The sequence below is a fragment of the Podarcis filfolensis genome (assembly GCF_964270895.1).
Source record: "Podarcis filfolensis genome assembly, chromosome: 11".
In the NCBI taxonomy this organism is placed as follows: domain Eukaryota; kingdom Metazoa; phylum Chordata; class Lepidosauria; order Squamata; family Lacertidae; genus Podarcis; species Podarcis filfolensis.
In genome coordinates, this window is record NC_139613.1 from 14,281,214 (window position 1) to 14,305,464 (window position 24,251).

A 24,251-nucleotide genomic window follows, 5' to 3' on the forward strand; every position below is an offset into this window, starting at 1 on the left:
TGCATGGGCGAAGCAACTGTATACGAGCGAGCACCTTGTCAACAAACCAACGGAGGTGTTCGATTTGGCGCAGGGCCATTGCAGACCCCCCCTTCCTTCCCTCTGTACTTGGCGGCTCTTGCTTCCTCCCCCTCCCCCTCCCCTCTATTTGTTTCTATTTATTCCCGCCTGCCTTCTCGCTCGCCCCTGTGGTTGTGTCACTTTCTCGAGCCGATGTGTATATGGAGCCGGATCGATGCTGATAATGTTGCGAAGATTAAAAGCGCATTAATGCTGCCAACGACGGCAGAGCGTGCGCGCCCGACTCGCCATTGATTGGCCCGGCAACTCGAGCCGGCGCCTTTCCAGGAACTGCGAGCTGGCGGCGCGCGCCTTTCCCAGCAGAGGCATCAAAGGCTGCCGCCCCCCCTCACCCAGCACCCCCCCGCGTGCCCCTCTCCCCCGACTTTCCCAGCCTGGGTGGGTTTCTCGTCTGGCTCGGGCTGGCCGCCTCCCTCCCCTCTGGCTTCCCTACCTCCCCCCCCCGGGGCATCGCCCCCCTCCCCTCCTCTGCATTTCCCAGTCTGGGTGAGTTTTCTTGTCTGGCTTCCGCTCGCCCCTTCCCCACCCCCGGGCATCGCCCACCACTCTTTCCCCGAAGTCTGGGCCGTTGGTGGGGGTGGGAGGAGAGAAGGAGAGACAGAAGCTGGAACTGACAATGTGGACGGCAAGGAAAGAGGGAGAGAGACGAAGAGAGCGCTTACTCCGAATTAAGCGCCCGCGCCGAACCCGAATTGGTTCCTTTTTCCAAAACAGTGTTTCCCAAACTTAGGTTATTTTTGGACTAGTTAGCAGGACCTGTGGTCAGGGATTATAGGAACTGTAGTCCAAAAACAGCTGGAGACCCAATTTTGGAAAACACTGCTCCAAAGGCCCCCCCCCCATCATTTTACAATCCGATCTCAAACCCACCTGCCTACTTGGAAGTATTTGCCGCCGCTTACTCCGAAGCAAGCCTCCCTGCATTGACCAAGGACCTATTTCGGGCGCCTAGAATTGCAGTCTTGTTGCTTTCATTCGTTTGGGCTTTCTCTTAACCGGGAGACAGAGTTAAGGCGCTAGTCCCTTTGAAGTGGATGGGCAGTCGATGGGAATTTCGTCGATCCGGGTGTGGTTTGCCTTTACAAAATCCAGCGCCCCAATCGCCAACCGGTTTCCTTGGAAATAAATCCGCTTGGTTTCAGTGCAACAGGTTTCTAAGTTCACATGTTTTGAACGGTGGCTGTTGGCTTAGCTGCCTTCTGGATCGCACCTGACATCCAAGCACAGTGAACGGTGGCAGGCAAGGCAAAATAGGGAGCAGAATCCGTGAGCCATTTCTCGGTTACCCATTTCCAGCCCAAACGCTGAGATGCAGAAATATGTATATATCGCTACAGTTCTATTTTTCCTTGCAAGTCCACCAATCTATGCTCATCCCGATCCTATGAATGTTTGACTCGGAAGCAGGGGCTGCAAAGTTGTGACCCCGATGATCAATCGCTTAGATGCGTTCATTAAAAACCTCTCGGTCTGTTAAAAAGCATCACTCGCTTAATCGAGCAACCGATTCCCCTTCCACTTTAAAGAATTTTAAGTGGAAATAAAATTGCAGATGGCAAAGTGTCAACTCAGAGGAGACCTCCCCCTTTTTAAAAATTTCCTGCGCATCTATTTATTTATTTGCCACCAAGCGGTTTACACAATACTCAATAAAACAAGCCATCAAAATGGGGGGGGGGGGGGATTGAGGGAACGCCCCTTCTAAAATGGTGCTGGTTGTGACAGATCTGAGCATCCTGAAAATAAAATAAAAACTCACCCACGCAAAATATGCCATTTCCTTCGAAACTGTGGCTTTTTCCACAGGCAGATCTATTTATTAATTGACTTGCGTTGAAAACGCATACAGTTAATCGACTGAAGCCGCAATCCTATGCGCACAAGGAGACCTACTTCTGCGTAAATAAGCCTAAAATTAGGCTGTTCGGTGTTTTTTAGTCCGATGATGCTCGGAAGTAAATCTCACTAGGCTCAGCGGGGCTTACCTTCAAGTAAACGCCGTGTACAAAGACCTCAACTCTTTCTTGCGCTTTAACTGAATTGATTTCAGTGGTCTTTAGGCAGGTTTCAGACCTCAGCAGCACCCACCGGAACGCAATTGTCACTTTATTCAATGGGAACAAATTCCATGGGAATCAATGAGGTTTACTTCTGAGTAAAAGCACCTAGGATCAGGATGTTAAACCCCCCCCCCCGGGTGAATATAATAAAATCCTTCCTTAGGTGGTGACTTCCTGCTTGATCTGGTGTGTTTGGACTGTACAAAGGCAACTTTCCTAAGGACGCTTACTTGGGAGTAAGCCCCATTGAACTCTGTGTGCAGATTTAAAGAAATCCTGCGGTCCCATCCTGTGCGTGTTTTCTGTGCACACATCGTATATTTAAGTCTTACCCCCCCCTCCCCTCCCCCCAAAATAATCATTGGAATTATATTTTCTTAAGGGTGCTGGGAGTTGTAGCTCAGTGAGAGGTAAACTAAAGTTCCCACGATTCTTCATTTTTTGGGGTGTGGGTAAAGAAACGTGCTTTCAATGCATGGGATGTATTGAAAAGTGATTCCCAATGCATGGGAATCACTTTCACCCTGGTCTTCTTAACAAATCCCTATCAAATCGCTTCAATGGAATGCAACTCTCGGTTTGTGAGTTTGAGGTCGCACCACAAATTTAAATACCTACCTAAATAAAGACTGAAAGAATTAATAGAAGAGGCCCCCGCCTGCAAAAGCCGGAAGCTATGGGGAGTCGGTCACTCTTATTTGCCAACAAGCCGCTCCGATCCCTAAACTAAGGCTTGGTGCTGATGCAGAGGGGCTCAGCCCCCCTCATCCCCCCCCCACCCGCACGAAGGGAAGAGAGTCTCAGGGCATGCACAGAGCGCAGTTCACTAAAAACCGCATCCCCACAACCTTTATTGGGGACACATATCGGCTTCCAAGGGGAGTTGGCTGGGTCTCATTTTGGCAAGCAAATGTATGGACACAACCAGCCCGTCCTCAGAGTGCTTTAGTTGCTTAAATAAGTTAAATGCAAACTGCGCGGGTGTATATTAAGAGAATAAGGCTAGAGATTTCCAGTCCAACGTGCCGCCTACTTTCTACATTCCGCCTCCTCCTAAATGCAACCGCCGTTATCTCCTAATTGCTGCTTAAGAATTGCAGTGCGCTGCTTTACCAAGAGGACGGTAGCAAGCCCGTTCCCCTACCCCCCCAGCCCCCCCCCCCCGTTAGCCCCTCCGGCCCCGCAACCCTTTGGAAGGTCAAATAGGTTGAGAAAGAGGAGCAGAGCGAGCGAGAGCTTTTGTAAATTTCATACTGCCCTTAGGAATTGATTTTTTGGGGGGGTGGGGGGGAGGTTGTCACGTGACGTGACCGAGCCCAGTTAAGCATTCAGCTTTCCAGCCTTTGTTTCTGTTTGCTTTCTGGATCCACACAGCCCCGAGCTGCGGGCTTGGATTTTGAAAATCGGTCGCCACACCAGTTGCTAAGGCTTCAAGCGAGAGAATAAGTCCCAGAGGCTCTTATTCATAAGCAAACATGGGGCAGGGAAGGGTGTTGAAAAGGCCTTTTGGTGGAAACGTAAGCACACGGCTTATTTCCCATTTATTTATATAGAGATTTCTGCTCTGCCCTTCTGATGGTGCCGCCGTTTGGGGTGGCTTAGGGCAGATAACGCGGCAATAACACAACCTAATAACAGTGTTGGATAAATTGCATTGGGGTTCTGCTAAAAGGAGGTACTTCTTCACATTGTTGTTGTTTAGTCGTTTAGTCATGTCTGACTCTTCGTGACCCCATGGACCAGAACACTCCAGGCACTCCTGTCTTTCACTGCCTCCCGCAGTTTGGTCAAACTCATGCTGGTAGCTTCGAGAACACTATCCAACCATCTTGTCCTCTGTCGTCCCCTTCCCCTTGTGCCCTCCATCTTTCCCAACATCAGGGTCTTTTCCAGGGAGTCTTCTCTTCTCATGAGGTGGCCAAAGTATTGGAGCCTCAGCTTATCAGGATCTGTCCTTCCAGTGAGCACTCAGGGCTGATTTCCTTCAGAATGGACAGGTTTGATCTTCTTGCAGTCCATGGGACTCTCAAGAGTCTCCTGCAGCACCATAATTCAAAAGCATCAATTCTTCGGCAATCAGCCTTCTTGATGGTCCAGCTCTCACTTCCATACATCACTACTGGGAAAACCATGGCTTTAACTATACGGACCTTTGTTGGCAAGCTATTCTTCACATAGCTTGGAGTTAACCTATGGAATTGTTTATATGCAGTTATTTTTAAAAAAACCAAGCCACTTGAGTTATAAGAAGGACTGACACATTGAATCATAGAGCTGTAGGGACCACAAGAGTCATCTAGCCCCAATTCCCTGCGATGCAAGAATCTTTTGCCCAACGTGGATGGTGGAAGCACATCTGCATTCTCTTTTGCATCCAAACCAATTGGCAAGGAAGGAATTTTTGGCTATAGGTTTGTGGCACAGTGTTTAGAGTACTGGACTAGGATCTGGGTGACCAGGGTTCAAACCTTAACCCCGATAAGGCTCACTGGGTGACTTTGGACCAGTCATGAGAATGAACATTCTTCTGGATCAGGCCAGCAGCCTATTTAGTCCAACATCCTGTTTTCACTTTGGCCAACCCAAGGATGCCAACTTGAATAAAATATTGGGCAGGGGGACAGGTAAGCCCTGCCCCAAATAATCTATCACAAGGCAAGGTGCACGCACATCATTTGAATGGCAGTGCCTATCAGCTTTGGGGGCCCTGGACTCCTCTCACATATTTTATTGGGGGGACCAAAGGGACCTCGACCCCTAGGAGTTGGCTCCTATGGACCAATTAGATGGCCATGGGAAGTCTTCAAGCAAGACCTCAGTTTAACAGCATTCTCCCCTCCTGTGGCTTCCAGCAACTGGTATACAGAAGCATTAGTCTGCAAAAGTGGAAGGTGAACGCAGCCATCAGGTTTAGTAGCCGTCCAGAGTTTTATCCTCCATGAATTTGTCCAATCATCTTTTAAAGTTGGTGGCCAGGGACGCAGGTTGCGCTATGGGTTAAACCACAGAGCCTAGGACTTGTCGATCAGAAGGTCAGCGGTTCAAATCCCCGTGATGGGGTGAGCTCCCGTTGCTCGGTCCCTGCTCCTGCCAACCTAGCAGTTCGAAAGCACATCAAAGTGCAAGTAGATAAATAGGGAAGGTAAACGGTGTTTCCGTGTGCTGCTCTGGTTCGCCAGAAGTGGCTTAGTCATGCTGGCCCCATGACCCAGAAGCTCTACACCGGCTTCTTCGGCCAATAAAGTGAGATGAGCACCGCAACCCCAGAGTCATCCGCGACTGGACCTAATGGTCAGGGGTCCCTTTACCTTTACCTTAAGTTGGTGGCCATAATGATGCCCAACTGTTAGGCTGAGAGAGCCCTTTTCTCTCTGCCTAAACCTGGTCTCTTGGGTTGCTGCGAGGACAAAATGAAAAGGGGGAGAACCATGGTTGTTACTTTGTGCCCCTTGGAGAAGCTGGGATATGAATGTAGTTGTCATAGTGGTAGCGGTTCCACAGTGCAAGTTCGACTGCGGAACAGGCTGCCTTAGTTGTGGCGTCTCCACCTATCAGGGACCTGTAATATTAGTAGATTTCCTGCTTCAGCAGAGGGCTGAGCTAGATGATTTTTGCAGTCCCTTCCAATGCTACGACGATGTGATGCCCTGTGCAATGATTAGGACCCGAGAACATCTTTTAAAATCTACAGCCTTAAGCACACTTACTAGAGGGAGGGAGTCTCATTGTAGGATTTCCGTCAGAGCGCACTTGCTTAGGAAAAGTAAATTAGTAACACAAACTCTCTTTGAACCCGTGAGTAAGAGGGGGGGAAATCTCATCAGGAGTGATATAATATCTCTTCTAAATTGTAGTAAAATCTCTTGATTGCTCATATCTCAGCAGTGATTTGCTTTGTTGTTTTATTTTTTTAAAAAAAAACACCACATGCAGTATTTCTTACTTCTAATGGGGAGATAAGAAGCTCCCTCTATTACACAAGAGATTTGTTTAGCTCTCTGCACATGGTTAAAACCCTTCCTTGGTTTTTAGCAGCATCCATTTCATGGGACCCCCTCATTCTATATTATCAGTTGTCATGGCAGCTGCAGCAGGAGGAGGACCACTTGCTATAGTGGTGACAAACATGCATTTCGATAACTGTATGTTAAGGGCAGAGGAGGAAACTCAAGTGAGGTCTTGCTGTTTTCGGCAATACTTATGATGTTCCTTGTCTGCCCTAAGGCAAATGCCTCAAGAATTCACAAAATAATGTGTGGAAACCAGACTGTTCAATGCACTTAGATCCTGCTGATTTCAGTGCAACTAATGGGTGATGGATGGCTTAAGAAAATGAACTTAATGGTCCTTAATGGTCTGGAATCTCTCTCTCTGCCTTTGGGATGTCACACTCACCAGAGTTTCAGAAAGGGGTCGAGAAATAGCTAGAAAAAGTTTCGTCACAGAGAGTTGGAAATGTTATACTGGAATCAGATACGTGCAGGATCATTAGCACATGTGCTGCCTACAACAAGAGTCTGTTTGCTTCCACTATGTTCTCCTAATGCCTTCTCATCCAACAGAAAGTAAACTCTATAGTGTTGTCCTTGACTCACCTACACTCACCCAGGTCTCCTGCCAGGAAAGTGGGAAGCCCAGAACAGCAATGCCATATGAACATGCAGCAGCATGTAGCATGTTCACATGTTCATGTTGTGCCAAGAAGATATCTGGAGAAAATTAAGCACCATCCTGATGCTCTCCAGATATTTCAGATGGCAAGTGTGATCCATAAATTGCAACAGCACCAATGAGAACGCTGAGCTATAACACAAACTATTTTTTCCTACTGTTTTAAGGTAGGGATAGGGGGTGAAATCGGATTCGGTTCTCATTGAATGGCAGACTTACCCACTTTTCATATTCCAAACTGAAACAAAGGCATCTTTCAAAATTGGTGCTTCTCCAAATTTTGCAGTACAAAAATGCACAACTAGGCTAAAGTATGCATATAAATATACATATACCTACATACACACCAGTGACAATAGCAAACAAAACTGCATTATGTTGGAGAAAATCGCTTTGCAAAAGTGTGTACATTAGAAAAAAAGTCTACTCCAAAATGCTGATAAATTTCCTGATGTGGAAATGTGGAGAAGTGAACCTAAGATTGGAAAAACGAGAATCCAGAATTGACATATTCACCCAACCCTACTAAGGCATGAGGCACAGTGAGACGTGGCTGTCTCTATGGAGATATGAATAGATGTTAGCAAAATATGCCCTGGAACATCAAGTCAATTCCCATCCCTGCCCTGCCATTGGTTGTCCTAATCAGTCCCCAGGGATGCAGGGGGTTAATGGGAACACATTTCCTTTCCCCCTTAATGGTATAGCACACTGAAGGCTGCCTTTGACCTCTAGCCCAATATTGTCCACTCTGGATGGCAGAGGCTTTTCACATCATCTGCTGCCTGAGAGAGAGATCCTTGTTTAACTGGAGATACAAGAGACTGAACCAAGGGACCTTCGGCATTCAAAGCAGCTGCTCTACCACTGAGCTATTACCCTTTGCCTAAGACTGTGGTGCCCTCCTTACAGTACCCAAAGCCTAGTAGGTGGCTTTAGTAATCTGGAGCCACGCGCAATGCCAAATTCAATGCCTTGCATTACTGCAGCCCTCAGTCTGTGGCACACTGTGGTGTGGGTTATTTATGGGAAATGCATGTGTGAATGGTGGAGACATCACATCAGTCCCTTGAAAGTCCATAGGTCCCATCTTACAATACATAGTGAGCACCCATGAATGCAGTAGCGCTCAGCATCCAGAAAGCATCTGAACCCCCACTCCACACGTTCCCTTTCCCTCCCTTGAAAAACACATAGAGCTCAGACAGGAAGTTGGAAGAGCGGCACTCTTTCCTACTTCCTCTTTCAGCTCTATGTGCCTTTCAAGGCTCAGATTACTGTACAGTCATACCTCATGTTGCTTCTGCTTCATGTTATGTTCTTTCAGGATACGTCCCGTGGTGACCCGGAAGTACTAGAAAGGGTTACTTCCGGGTTTCACTGCTCACGCATGCGCAGAAGCACAAAATGATGTCACGTGCATGCGCAGAAGCAGCGAATCGCAACCCACTCGTGCGCAGATGCGCCACGGCAGGTTGCATTCTTTTCATGTTGCAAACAGGCCTCCGGAACAGATCCCATTCGCAACCAGAGGTACCACTGTATAATGTAAAAATACAAAGAGCTGAGAGAGGAAGTTGGAAGAGGGGCACTCTTTCTCACTTCCTCTTTCAGCTCTATGTGCCTTTCAAGGCTCAGATTATAATGCATCTGACATTTTCCCTTGGAATAGAGAGGTGTCCACGTGCACTCTCTGTCTCTTAGTGGGTAGCTGGTCTGATCGAGGGTGGGGCGAAAAGTAATTGGGTGGGGAGAGATGGTGTCCACAGTGCTCCCTCAAAAATCCAAATGTGTCTGTGAGTCTAAAAAGGTTGACGACCCCTGTAGTGCACTATAATAACATCTTTTATTCAGTCTTACTTTTACTTTTCAGTCTTTACTTTTATTCAGTCTACTTTTATTATCAAAAATGCATTTGATGTCTGTAGGCACCAACCAGAAGATAACCCCACAACTCCTCAGTCAGCCACTCCTGGTGTGTAATTTCAGTGCCGATCCAAACCAGGTCTCAGGTGCAGTGTGATAAAGGATGAAGATAAAGGAACGGGGAGAGGAAAGGGTTGCCTAGGGGGAGTGGGGGAGAGAAGGAGAGGGAGAAAGTGAAATGAGCACTGGAAGAATATTATATATCTGAGATATACTTCTTCACCTGGCAGGTGAGTTAATTTATGGAATTCAGGGCCACAGATGTGGTATGGCAGGGCTTTAGATAAATTTAGGTAAAGATCTTGTTAGAGATATTTCAATGCTCCGGTGATCTGTTGGGAAAGGACCTTGTGACTCAGTGGTAGTGCTCTGCATGTAGAAAGTTCTGGAATCAAATTCAGGGATCTCCAGGCAGGACTTGGAAAACACCTGCCTGAAATATTCGAGAAATGCCACCAGTCATTGCAGACAATGCAGAGCCAGAAGGACCAATGGTCTGATTTAACTTCCTGTGTTTCTCTGTACAGATGAAGGACACATTGGTCCCAAGATGGCTGTGAGAACCTTGCAGGAAACAAGCAAGGTACCCTCACTGGGGATACTGTGCCCATAGTCTCTTCCAAAATGCCTAATAAGTGCTTCACTTAAGTGGCTATCATTAAGGAAGATTGCTGTAGGATTGCACAAGTCTTACCTTGGTGCAGGATTTAAATGCAGAGTACAACTATCCCCAAGATTTGGCCATCCATCCTCTACTTCAATACCTTCACTGAAACATAGCCCACTACCTCCCAAGGCAATTTCTTTCATCATTGGACAGCTTTTACAGTTAGAAAGTTTCTCCAGTGTTCAGCCAAACAGTGCTTCCTTGCAATTTCCATCCATTAGTTCTAGCTCCTGCCCTCTGCGGTAAAAGGGGAGAAGTTGACTCCATTTTCTGCATGACAGCCCTTCAGACGATTGAAGTTAGCTGTTAGGCCTCTCCTTAATCTTTGCTTCTCCAGACATGCCAAGCTATTTCAACTGTTCCTCACCGGTCTGCTTCCAAACCTTTTGCCATTTCATCTTGGCCGCTCTTCTCAGTCAATGTCCTCCTTAAAATATGGTGCTCAGAGATGGATATAGTACTGTCCTGATATTCCATTCTCCACACCATTTGCCTTTAGGAATTAAGAAAACATTGGATGGGCCCGTTTCAAAGCTAGCATCTCCATTAGTTGGCCCCAAATTCTGGAGCCTCAGTGGCTAGGTTTGGTTGGTCAAAAGTCCAGAAGCAAGTTCTGCATTCAAAACATCTCACTTTGAAAAAAAACGAGGTATTTCCTACTGGTGGGGGTGTGGGAGAGGATAGAGAGTGTGTAAAAGAAATGCTATCGGTCATGTTTCACATTACAATGGCAGGGCTTTCCTTCAAACTTCAGGGATGGCCGTATCATTAGGAAGAGTGAGGCAGGTGCCCCATCTGAGTCATGTAGCCTGACCTTCACCATCACTCCATTGCCCTCAGGTGCAGTAGAGGATATTGCTGCAGCCAGGGTTGAAGTACGATTCATCTGCCACTCTGGCAGCTTTCATCCATGGACTGGGGCACTATTTTATCCTTTGCCTCTGACAGCAGAATGTCTGCTCAGATTCTTTTGAAATGCATTGGCAAAGGCAGCCAGGCAATGGCTCATTTCTCCCAAAGGGTGTGGGAGAATGTGATGCTAATGTCCAATACCAAGATGAAGGTCTCCGAGGCTTGCGTGTTGAGCACACTGCTTTATGGAAGTGAGTCAGTCATGGGCAACTTACAACCGCCAGGAGCAATGCCTCAATGCCTTGCACATATGCTGTTTCAGGAAGATTTTGGGCATCACACGGCAGGACAGAGTCTCAGAGATGTGCTCTCCCAAGCCCTCATTCCCAGCATGTTCACACTCCTGTCTCAGTTATATCTACACTGGCTTGGCCATGTCCGCAGAATGGAAGATGGCAGGACACTCAAGGATGTGCTCTATGGGGAGCTGGCTTCAGGCACCAGGCGAGTTGGCAGACCAACTCTGTGTTACAAAGATGTCTGCAAACGTGACATTGTTGGAATGTTCAGGGTAGCAGGAGAGGATATGTTGAATATCCTTCCTAACTTGCGCTGGCAAATTCCTTTACTTAGCAGAGTTACATTTCCCTTTTACATGAACAGCAGATAGGTGGTTGCAGGCTCGTGTGAGCCTCTCACTATTATACAGTTCAGTCTGTCTTCAGATTGAATTGTATGTTCCTGGTAAATTCATTTTAATCCCTCTTAAAAAGAACAAAGACGCCACAATCTTATTCAAAGTCAATAAAAGAGGTTTACTTACATCAGTTTACAGTTGGATTCCTGAAGGCAGACTTAGTTACAAATATGTACATGGGGATCTACCCCATATGGGGGAATAATCCCAGTGCTTCTGCTAGCTGAGAGCTAGCAGAGCAGTCCTAGCTAAAAGCTGGTCAAATGAAGAAGGACGTCAAAAAGAGAAAGGTTGCTGCGTGACTCGTCCTTTTGTTACCTGGACAGGTTAGGTCACGCCCACCTTCTATCACATGAATCAAACCCGCCATGTGGGAATCCCTTGCAAACAACTGCAGTGCCTGGAGACAAGTCAGTCAGGTTGTGTATCCACAGCAGTGACAAGAGGAGGAATCACTGCTGGGAGGAGCACAGAAAGAAGAAACGCCTTGGTGCATCTGCAACAGCACAACTGGATGCCTTCATCTGCCCCTGCTGCAATAAAGCATGTCTCTCCTGCATTGGTCTCTACAACCACAGCAGGCCTTTGATTTCACCCTCAAAGGCACACTCCTCTGTTATCTCATTAGACAGACAGATGCCAGCAGCATATATAATTATGGTGGGTGGTGCTGTGGTCTAAACCACTGAGCCTCTTGGGCTTGCTGATCGGAAGGTCAGCGGTTCAAATACCCGCAGCGGGGTGAGCTCCCGTTGCTCTGTCCCAGCTCCTGCCAACCTAGCAGTTCGAAAGCATGCCTGTGCAAGTAGATAAATAGGTACCACTGCAGCAGGAAGGTAAACAGCGTTTCTGTGCGCTCTGGTTTCCATCACAGTGTCCCATTGTGCCAGAAGCAATTTAGTCATGCTGGCCACATGACCTGGAAAGCTGTCTGTGGACAAACGCCGGCTCCCTCAGCCTGAAAGTGAGATGAGTGCCGCAACCCCATAGTCGCCTTTGCCTGGACTTAACCATCCAGGGGTCCTTTACCTTTACCTTTTTAACTTATAATTATGATTGTGGTAATTACAGAAGAGCACAAAGGGGGGTGGTTCCAAATGATGATCTAACGGAAGTCCTGCAAACCCTCTAATGTTTCATAAAATACAACATGCACAACCTGAGCCAAATATTACTGCATTCAATAGTAGCATTTCCCCCAGGCACTGGAGCCATAGGCCAAAATACTAATACAGGCAGGGGAAATATTAGCATTCATTCCTTGCTGCACTGTATCATTTTAAAGATGAATTATTCTCATAGAAACAGGTTGGCTTTGTCGGGGTTATAAGCATACCTCGACCGTAATTTAATCACATTTGGACTTTGGCTCCAGTAATCGAATATACATACACATTCTCCTTCAGGAAGAGAATAATTTAAATGTATATAGCCAGTATTGACTTTGGAGCATGTCGTAAGTACTAATCATATGAAATCAGGATGGAGCAAAGTTACATTAAGAGGAACGAATAATTAAAGACATTTGGTAGAGGACAAATGGTATATATATATTCTTCCTAGAACATCTCCTCCAAACAACCTAGACCAGAATCTCTCTCAGCCTTTGCATTCTAGGTGTTTAAAATGAAAACAATATCTGTCCAAAACACAGCTATCCTTTGAAACTCACACTTATCGGAATTTTGCAAAGCAGTTCTCCAGACAATGTTTACAAAAATGCATATATTAGAGGAATGTGCCCATAAAAATTAATATATCACAGTAAAAATAACATTGGAATGCATTATGTTGGGGGGAATTGCTTGCAAAAATGTGTACAGTACACCAGTCAAAACTGTGTATAAATATGTGTCTAGTATGATAAATTCATGCTAAAATGCTGGTGGAGTTTCATGTAGTTTTTTTTTTTTTTTTAATTGCAAATCGCTGCAGAATGTGGAGAACTGAACTGATTTATAGGATGAGAGACTGAGAGCACCGGAATTGACAGATCCTCCCATCCGCTCCTGGTGCTTACAGCCTTAAAAATCAAAATCCTTGGTTCTGCTTCCCACTTTTGGCACATTATACTTCCTCGTCCCACAATGCAACAGCATCATCCATTGTTTTGTGTGCTGAGAAGCTCAAGAGATATTCTTTTCTGGGAATAAAATCAAAATGGGAAATAAACTCCTGGAAATGTCCGGGGAAAATGAGCACCCATTGACTAACGAATTCCCTAGTAAGTTTTCACAAAGGAATATTCTCTCCCCCACCCCCTCCTCCAATGTGTATATCTTTATTGTTTTAAAATAGATACATTTATTCCAGGAAAGCAAAGCAAACCAACAGACAAACATACAATCAAATAAACAAACTACAAATTGACAAACAGACAGTAGCAATATATGAAGCAACACAATTCTTATAACTAACATCCAATGATGTGAACAATTGTAGAACCTGTAAAACAAGAAATTAAAAATGACTTCTGAAGGAATATTCTTAACGTTAAGAAGACTTTGAACCAGCGCACACTGAAAATAATAATACAAGAGAGCAAATGCCCCCTTTTCAGCAGGAGCCGATCAGTGGGTGGGTGGGTGAAATAAAGTCAAACAACATCGGGGGAATAAATAAAGGCAGCACCACCACCCTAGGGGAGCGGGGTTGTATAATATGAGTGGAAAATGCAGTGAGGGGCAAAATAAAATGTGACAAAGGGTATTGATGTGCAGACAGCCTAAGGCAGAAAATCCCCACTCTGGTTGAACCACTGGGAATCTTGTTCAGCCAAACACAGCAGGATAAGGTCTGTTTAATAATTAAGGATCCATTTACATGGCGGGAGCTTTTCTTGCAAGACCTGACTGGCATGTTATCCTGGACAGCCAGATTGCTGACCGCTGCTTGCGTCTCGTCAATGTCATTCTCCTTCCATCAGGTTGGACGCTCTAGATACACCAGCTGCTGGGTTTGAAAAGTAGGGTGAGTGGATGAAACCTGCCAAGGGGACCCTGTGGCCTTTTCCGTACTGGCCCCGACTTGGTGGAACACTCTGTCACAAGAGACTAGGGCCCTGCAGGACTGGACATCTTTCCGCAGGACCTGCAAGACAGAGCTGTTCCACCTGGCCTTTGGTTTGGACTCAGTCGGACCCTTATGTTTCCCTCCCCTTATGGTTTTGATCTATGGGCTACTTTTAAACTACACAAAACAAAACAAAATTACCGTGAAAATTCCTGAAACGAGAAGTAATCGACTATAGAATAACAATAATCAAAAAATAAACTAGAATTAAACAAAGACTTTATGAGATGCCAGCTACAAAACTCATTTCACTGAACTAATCAGTTTCCTCAGAAGGAAATAAAGAAATTATAAGATTTTAAGTGATATCAAACAAGTTCAAGAGCAGGGCTGAAAATGCTTCCCTATTTAAAAGGACCAAGCAATAGTAATACAAAATTAAGGTTTGAAGTTTCAAACAAACTCAAAAACAGGGCAGAGACTCAAACAAGTTTTAAACATAGCCCTATTCAGAAATTGAGGTTTTAAGTTTCAAACAGACTCAAAAACAGGGCTGAAGCACTCCTGGCTGCTGATGCTAAAGACTGCTGCATTTTAAATTGCATTTTAACCTGTATTTTAAATTGGGGTTTCTTTTCCTATTATGATTTTACTGTAATTTTACTGGTGTTAGCCACCCTGAGCCCGGCTGGGGAGGGTGGGGTATAAATAAAATTTATTATTACTATTATTATTATTATGGGGCATGCATTATGCTTGCCGCAGGGATGCCACTGGGCGTGGTTCCCCTTGATGACTGATCTCCGCCCTGGACCTAGCAGTGGAGCAAGTCAATCGGGCACCTGGGGCGGTGTGCGTACCCTGTGCCCAGGGTTGGGCCAGCTGTCCACGGGGGTGAGGCCAGCCAGGGTAGGATGCTCCCTGCCTCCTCTCACTCAGCCACCCTACAGCTGAGGGGGAGGCAGCGAGAGGACCATTTGGGCAGCACGGAGCCTGCGGTTGCCCAAGCCACCATGTCACTCCCAGGAGAGAGGTGTGGCTCGGGCGTGCTGCAGGCCCTGCGGTGAGTGCTGCCCAGCATTTTGTCACTCCCCTCAGTGGTGACACCTGGGGCAGACCGCCCCACCGCAGCCCCCTTCCTCCGTCTCTGCCCGGACCATAATGCTTGCAAGTTCTCACCATATGGATTTGGGGGCAGGGTTGCCGTATTTTATTTCAACAAGAAAGAAAAGTAGAAGGACTCTAAAGAGACTGGCGTGGCTGTGCAAGGAGCTTTCGGAAGAGCTGTGGTTTTAAAGGGGAATGTATAAGAAATGGAAGAAGGGGCAAATCAAAAGGAAGAGTATAAATGAGTGACCAGCACCTTCAGAGAGAAGGTCAGGTGCGATGAAACTCTGAACAAGCTCAGGCTTGTGAGAGAAGTTTAAAATGGCTTTCTCCCAAGCTATGTTTGAAGCGGGACGCGGGTGGTGCTGTGGGTTAAACCACAGAGCCTAGGGCTTGCCGATCAGAAGGTCGGCGGTTCGAATCCCCGCTACGGGGTAAGCTCCCGTTGCTTGGTCCCTGCTCCTGCCAACCTAGCAGTTTGAAAGCATGTCACAGTGCAAGTAGATAAATGGATACCGCTCCGGCGGGAAGGTAAACGGCATTTTCGTGCGCTGCTCTGGTTCTCCAGAAGCGGCTTAGTCATGCTGGCCACATGACCAGCTGTACGCTGGCTCCCTTGGCCAGTAAAGCGATGAGTGCCGCAACCCCAAAGTCGTCCACGACTGGACGTTATGGTCAGGGGTCCCTTTACCTTATCTTTATGTTTGAAGCAAGAAGAGGAACAAGGAAGCAATAGGTCCTCTGCATGGAGAAGACAGAGAAATGCTCTTGGGTGACAGGCAGAAGGCGGAAATGCTCAATGCCTGCTTTGCCTGTGTCTTCACCCAAAAGGAAAGCAGCGCTCAACTTGGTTATAATAGAACAAATGATGATGCAGAGACAAAGCTGTAGCCCAGGAAAAGGATCTGAAAGGGCTGTCACATTTAAGATGGAGCAAGCTTATTTTCTATTGCTTCAGAGGGTAGAACCTGAACCAATAGACTTAAGTTGCAAGAAAGGAGATTCCGACTAAACAGCAAGAAAAAAATTCTGATAGCAAGAGCTGTTCAACAGTTGAATGGTCTGCCTTGGAAGGCCTTGGAGGTTTTTGCACATCGGTTCAATGGCCATCTGTCAGGGATTCTTTAGCTGTGATTCCTGCATTGCTGGGGGTTGGGAATCCTTTCCAACCTACAATTCTATGATTCTATGAGAGCCACATGTTCCCCATCCTGTCCTAGACCACTGTAATTTTCTCGGCCCTCACTGTAGGCTTTTGAGAATGCACAGACAAAAGTTCTACCTCTGTCCCCATCTTAGCTGTAATTCTGGACTGAAACTTGCAGTCCTGATAAGATGCAAAGAAGAGTTACTAAATGCAGTGGGAAATAGATTGCAATACACAATTAGTACGTGGCACCAGGCGTCTATTTGAAAATCCGGCATCTCCTGTTTTCTTACTCTGCCGTGTGGTGGTTCATGGGGAGCTATGTTCTGTTGTGTGCAGAGGTGATAAAGAGGCTGGTGGGGGGTAGTAATGTATGCAAAATTATAAGGTCCCCAACACTGACACCACAGGCCTATTCTTCATTTACTGGTGCTGTGGATGCAAGGCTCCCCTGCCTGCTTTGGCTGCTCTGTAAAGTTCTGTGTACATTGATGGCGTTGCATAAATTATTGCAAGCATATTTTTCTAAATCCAATTTGACTCTGTTGCCTGCCTAAGGTTTTGAAGATGGGTCGGGAGGCCTGTGCAGTGTTTAGCTTGCATCGTTGCTGCCAAATCCCCAGAGCCTATTTCCATGTTAAACGTAAGGGCACCTTCAATGTTTTCCATTTTATGTAAATTGGCCGTGACCCAGGGGTCTTTTGGCAGCTGTCCAGCACCATTGTCTTTGCTGGGTCTTTTCTTTCTTTCCTTTCTTTCTTTCTTTCTTTCTTTCTTTCTTTCTTTCCATTGGCTTAAGTGATGGCATCCCCCAAGTCCAGTCTGTTAGCGGAATCTGTTGTAAACACACATCCATTGATTTGCATTTGTCAGGGAGGGAAGTTAAACCATCGAGAAAAGAAGGCTTCCGCCCGTTGTGTGTGTATGTGTGTGCATGCTTTATGCAGAGCCAGGGAAACCTTTTCTATTGATCCTATTGATCCAATCTTTCCCTTTAAGGAAACCGCATAGTTAAAAGGCACCCTTCCCCCCCCCCACTCCCGCCACCCAACACACCCATTCGATAGATTTATCCTTTATGTGCCTGCAACATTCTTTTAAGTGGTTTCGTCTGGGTAACAGCGGATGGTATTAAACAAGCGGACGAAATGGAAAGCGAGCTACTTCCGCCGAAGAAAGAGATCTCGGAATTATTAGCGGAAGCTCCCCGAAGATGCCCGTGCAATGGCCGGCTGCTATCAAAAATGCAGCAAGTTGTGTCACAAAAGGCATGGGGGAAAAAGAAGAAGCAAGAATAAACATAATGTGTTTTGCCCTGGCTCTAGAATTAGCTAACCTGCAGCCACTGACCAAGGCTGATGGGAATTGGAGTCATAGACTTGCAGGAATCTTTTGCCCAACGTGGGGCTCAAACCTACGACCTTGAGACTAAGGCCTGCCCCCCTTAATATTTAATTCAAGTTGGCACCCCTGCTTCCAGGCCTCACACCCACACTGGTCCCAGGTTTGTGGGAGGGGAATTATTGGTTTGTTTTTGTATTTATTATGTATTTTGGGTTCTCGGTTCGTATTTTTATGCTGTGAACTGCCCTGTGATTTTTGGATGAAGGGCGGTATACAGATTTAAACAGCAACACCAACTCCAGATAGGGCTGGAAATTACTCTCCGCCTTAAATCCAGGGAGCCACTGCCAGTCAGTACAGAGCTAGATGGATCAATGGTCTGATTTGGCAGCTCCCTACATCCCTATGGTTTTATCAGAACTTGGATTATCTGAACATACTTCAGGCCAGAGTTACTCAATCTTGGGTCTTGATGTTGTTGGTCACCAGCTCCCATCAGCACCATCTTTGCCAATGGTCAGGAATGATAGCAATCGATGTACAACAATATCTGAAGATCCAAGGTTGAAGAAGGTTGCCTCAGGCTATTTACACAACAAGGCATTCTGGATTACGCTCTCTTTCGAGTACCTGTGTTCACATGCACCAACTATTCCCCCACCCAATCCTGGCACCTGGGCCTACATTGCAAATGTCTGCAAGGAAGGAGGCTTCGCACGTACGCATCTAGTCTCCTTCTCTATGAATGTCCAGATGTGAGGAGGTGGGGCTGGATGGCATGTCCTGTCGTGGGGAGGGGGGTTACTCGGCTCAGGCGCACTTATGGGTTGGGACCTGAGTGAAACATCTGCATAGGGCTGTTGTGCATTTTTAGAATCTCTCAGCTGATCTCATGAGCAGGGATGGTGATGATGGTGGTGAGCAGTGTCTGAGGGAAAAATATTTTAGGAACAGATAATTAAACAGTTGGCCTGTGAGCACATAGAAAAGGATGCTGTGATTACTAAGAGCCAACATGGGCTGGACGCAGGGCCATCTTAAGCATATCCAGTGCCGCAGTGCAAAGCTTCCTCCACCCCCAGTTTCCCAGAGTTTTTAAGGGAGGACAGCGCTGCCGGTGGGTTGGAGAAGGCGGGCAGCGGCTGGAGGGCGGCTCCTCCAGCGGGGAAGAGGCGGAGGCTGGATGTGGTGCCTCCCGGCTCAGCTGGCCGCTTCTTGCCGCGGTGGCCATGGCAGACAGAGGCTCTGGGTATGGCGCTGCTTTGGCGCAGCATGGTGGAGACGGGTGAGGGCGGTGAGCTGATGCCGGGAGGCACCACGTCCAGCCTCTGCCTCTTCCCTGGCGCCCTCCAGAACTTGGTGCCCTGGCGCTCCGCGCCACTAGCTTCTATGGGTAAGACGCCCCTGGCTGGACGAGTTAACTGATTTTGGCTGATTTGTAGCTGGTTGACTGACCGAACCCAAAGAGTGCTCACTAATAGTTCCTCATCATCCTGGAAAAAAAGTGACAAGTGTTCTGTCCTGGGCCACTTGTTGTTCAACATCTGTATAAACAACTTGGAGGAAGGTACTGAGAGGATGCTCATCGGATTTGCAGATGACACCAAACTGGGACGGGTAGCCAATGATGCTGAAGACATGCTTCTCAGACCAGATTCAGAGCAGCAAAGCCAATGACAAACAGAAACCCTTATGAACAGGGCAGCACAGCCAGTGGAAGCCAGTGGCTCTCCCAGTAGCCCATGACAGGCAAGCCACTGAGCTAGCCTTCGCCAGAAGATCCTAGACCCCTGCCACCTCTTCCTGTTTTGGGATCTTTCCACAAACTGCACGGCTTTTTAGTTGATGCAACATTTTCTGGAAATCATTCTGGGGTAATTCTCATGGAAGGAAACGTTAAGCTGGCTCCAGCTTTGGCTTTGCAGAGGCACCCTTGCCTTGTTAGGCCAAAGGTCCTTTAGTTGGACAAGAAGCAAGCAAGGAAGTGGGTGGGATGAAATTGTCAGGAAATGGTTCTACTGTCTGGTTAACAGGGCTGGTGTTTTTTTGTTTTAAAACCCAGCAAAACCAGTTCAACCAGGAACAGAAGAGCGACAGTCCTGGGGCTGATGGGAATTGTAGTCCAAAGTAGCTGGAGGACACCAGGTTGGGGAAAGCTGAGCAAAATCACCATTCTGAAGAGTTCAAAGGCCAGAGTTCAAATGTGGTTCAGATTAATTGCCCACAAAGCCAGGTTCCTAGGGTCTGTGTGCTCCTGCAAAGCAAATAAAAAAAAATTGAGACAGAGGTGCTGTATCAAATCCAGGGTAGGCAAACAGCTGCATTTCTGGGGCAGTGCCAGAAGGAATTCCGTTTACAGAAATGGAAGTGGTAAGACAGGCTCACACTACTTGGTTATAAAATTTTGTTTTTTTATTTTGTTTGTAAAATACTACTTATTCTTGTGGGTTTGAACCCCACATTGAGCAAAATATTCCTGCATTGCAGGGGGTTGGACTAGATGACCGTTGTGGTCCCTTACAATTCTACAGTTCTATGACTCTATGAATAAGAAGCAGGTTTTTCTTTTGCCACTGGATAAATTGGTATACTGGAACGACTGACGTGCAGAGGAGAGGCAGAACCTGGAGAGAGAGGGCAGGCAGGGGGATACCGATGAATAATAAAAAGTGTTTCTATTAGAATGGAGCAAGCCTTTTGTTTATGCAATTAGGGATTCCAGCAAGTGTCATTAACCTGTTTCTCATTTGTTGGCTATTTGCAGAAGCCAGGGGTCAAGGGTCAAGTAGGCCTACTGTATAAACAATGATAGTCCACCGAAAGAGTCAAAGGCAGCAAGACCCTCTTCTGCAATCTACAAACATTGCTGTCTTTCTGCATTTTCCCTGCCCTCAAGGTTGATGAGCAAAATGCTTGCATAAGTTGAATATGGATCCCAGCTGCTGAACCATGTGCTTTTAAAGTGCATCTCAATAGATCAGGAAAGGGGAATTTGTGGCCCTGCAGGTTATCTGGATTCTCATCAACCTACAGCCAGCTTGGCCAATAGAGATTATGAAAGGCATGGTCTGGCAACATCAGGGAGGGCAGGGCACGGGTAGAGATGGGGGAGAAAGAAATGTGTTCAGGTTGCAGGTTCATGCAAACCTACCTGATTCACATTTCCCGAGTCAACAAGCAAACCGATATGCAGTCATCCTGTGAGTATTGCACTCCTCCAAATTTTGTGATGCATTTCTTCAGCCAAAAAGTGTGCGCAAGGATGCATGCATTAGTGAAAATAATGTGTGAAGCTACATTCTAGTAGACCCAGATGTGTGCAAAGCTGCACTTACGATTTGTGCGTTCTGTGCAAGAATGTATATGGATCTTTGTCGGAATTTGTAAGAGAAAATGTTACAAATGGATGCAGAAATGGGGGAAACTGAAAGTTCGCAAAATGAGAAATTGAAATGGGTTGATTTGTCCACAGGTCCCTCACTCCTGCTGACAGGAAAAGCTGGTGCAGCGTCATGCCTAAGAATGGGAGCCAGGCAACTCCATGCCAAACATTACTAATAGTTTAGGAACAAAGTTATGTTTATTTTCGGTGCGTTGCAACAAGATTTAGCAAGGTCCAAATTCCTGCTTTTGGAGATGTTCAAGGTTAAACTGCAAGGGGGAGCGGTTAAGAGTATCATTGTGTGCCCATGCGTATGTTTGTGTATGCCACAATAACCGTTGCAGCGTTATTTACGCAGCACTCCCACTTTTGGTTTTGAGTCGTCGTTGGGCTATGTTTTTAAGCAATGGGATGGGTGGTTTTGGCGTAGCTAAACCAAAGCAAACAGCTCTGCTTCACAGTTTTCCTGCTGTACGCAAACCATGGCATTCAGTTCTTAAGTCTGATTAGTGCAAACCACAGTGGATCTGATGTCTTACCTGAGCCCAGCAATCAAACCATCGTTGTAGGTGCTCTGGCCAAAGCCAGGCAAGAGTTCCGCACCTTCTTAAAGACTATAATTGTGACAAAAGCTTTCATGGAGTGGAATCCACTTATCCAGGTGTCTTTCATACCTAGGGGTATTTTTGTGTGTTATTAAGTAAACCATACAACCAAAAGGCAATGAAATTTAAGAAACGTAGAGGAAGAGAATCTGCTTTGCAAGTAAAAGGTATGAGGTTCAATTCCCAACATCTGCAGGTAGGGCTGGGAATGTCCTCCACCTAAAATCTTGCAAATCTCCTTCCTTGGAGGTTTTTAAGCAGAGGTTGGATGGATGCTTTAGCTGAAATTCCTGCATTGCAGGGGGATGACCCTCAGAGTCAATTCTAAGTCAGGTTGTCCACTAAGGAACACATCCCTAGGGCTGAAAAGGCTTCCCTGGACCTGCTCTAAACTAACCAGGTATAGTTTCAGACTCTGTTCTGCTGCTAGTTTGAAGTAAGGTTCAGATGCCAATGAAGTTGAATTCCACACATGAAAAGGCAGGAGCACCTTGCCCTTTGACTCAGGCAGCAAAAAGCCTTGGGTGGTCAGCCCTGCTTCCCTCTCCCAGTTGATGTTGTGGCACTAATGATGGGTAACAAAGGAACATGTAGCTGGACAGACAAGGTGTTTTGGGCTTGGCAGCTCTGTAGACTTAATTGGAAAGCAGATACAAAATACATTTGGTACCGTCTTGTGCTCTGAAGAAAGTTTATATCCGTCTTTGCCAAACCTGGTGTCCTCCAGATGCTCTAGACTACAACTCCCAGCATCTGGGCTGATGGGGGTTGTAGTCCAGAGCATCTGGGGGCACCATCTTGGCAAAGGCTGCCCTATATCTTAGCCATTAAAACAGGCGGTTTGAACAAAGCGATATATCTGGTTTTGTTTTAGTTGTTCAAGACTTGGGTGTCTTCCAGGATTGGGAACACACTTGTGGAGCTGTTTGTGAACCATGCAAGGTGCAGAAGGCACATCTGCCACGCAAGGTTTTCTAAATATTATGTTATGTAGCTCTGGGTTGCATTGCACGCAGCCTGTTCAAACCCCCAGTGAAGAAATGGGCTTTCGGCTGTAGGTCTGGCATCAACACTTGGCATTCCTGGGCAGCCGCTGGGGCCTGACCACCCTCTTGGGATCTCTTGATGTTGACCTGTGTGGGACTGGGGCTCTACCACCCTCCTGCCCTGGATTTAAGTGGTGGTGGGCAGCTGCTAGTATTGTAATTCACCTGCTCTTAGGAATTTCCCATAATGCTTCAGAGCAATATTCCATTTGGGCATTGTGGGAAGTCCATGTGACGTTGCCTTGATAGGAGAACATTAATCTTAGAAGGATGTCAACAACTGAAACACATGGGGTATTTTCTTGTTTAATAATGATTATTATTTGTTAGAAAGTCATTTTCTGGAGCATACGGAGGCCTCCCCTTTTTGCTTCCTTTGTTTTGTTTTTTTTAAAAAAATCATTTTCATTTTTTAACAATATTTTTATACATTCACATCATTTTCAGTTTCTGCACTTCTGGGATTACTTAGATCCCTCGGACTTACCCCACCCCACCCCACCCCCTGGTTTCCAATTTCCCCCTATTTTTATTGCATCTAATTATATTTTTCTAATACACTTTATCTCCTTTTTTTACTTTAAGTCATATTACATTGTAAGTGTTATAACAATCCTGCTAATGTTTTTAAGTATCTACAGTGGTCTTTAAGGTATTCCATACATTTTTTCCACTCTTGACTAAAATTTTGTTATCATCTTGGTGTCTGATCTTCACTGTCATCTTTGCCATTTCGGCGTACAGTGGTACCTTGGTCCTCAAACTTAATCCATTCCAGAAGTCTGTTCCAAAACCAAAGCGTTCCAAAACCAAGGCACACTTTCCCATAGAAAGCAATGAAAAATGGATTAATCCGTTCCAGACTTTTAAAAACAACCCCTAAAACAGCAATTTAACATGAATTTTACTATCTAATGAGACTATTGTTCCATAAAATGAAAGCAATAAACAATGTACTGCAGTCACACAATCAATCAATCAGTAGCTGAACTGGGTTCCACACAGTCACAAAAACAAAAAAGAGCCACAAAAACACAAAATAAATAGCAAAAACAGGCAGAACTCAGCGTAACACTCAAAACGTAAGTGTGGCACTCAAATCGGAAGCATAACACTCAAAATGGAGTACCTTCAGCTTCCGGAAAAAGTTCACACTTAGTTCCAGGTTTGCAGTGTTTGGGTTCCAAGTTCTTTGAGTACCAAGGCGTTTGAGAACCAAGGTACCACTGTATTCCATCATCTTAGTTATCCATTCTTCTTTGGTTGGGACTTTCTGTTTCCTTAGTTTTTTAGTGGTGTTCTTCTTTATGCTGATGTGGGCACTGATGCTGGCACTGCCACTCGTAAACGTGTGCTCAGGATTGGGATCCTTTCTCCTTTCCTTTTTTTGCAATTTCAACAGGTTTCGCAAGTTTTCGTGTTTCACATTGATTTGGTTCCACTGGGACAAATGCCATATTAACACTTTCTCAACATAGTTGGGTTTTTTTTAAAAAATATTAAAAACAAACCCTCTGGCATTGGGAAAACGAGGAATCCTCTCACCTCGTTCTCCATATTGCACAGGGGTGCAGATGGGCAGCAGGCTGGCCAAAGGTATCTGAAGAAATGCACCTTCTAAAAGAGATGGAAATAAAAGTCCCCTGAGTCGAGG

At 46.1% G+C, this 24,251-nt stretch overlaps 1 protein-coding gene across 1 annotated transcript in view; it reads left to right on the top strand.

The window, feature by feature from the left end:
* Positions 1–24,251, top strand: part of ONECUT2 (one cut homeobox 2) — a 70,377-nt gene that overhangs the window by 16,826 nt on the left and 29,300 nt on the right. The gene's annotated exons all lie outside the window — the stretch shown is intronic.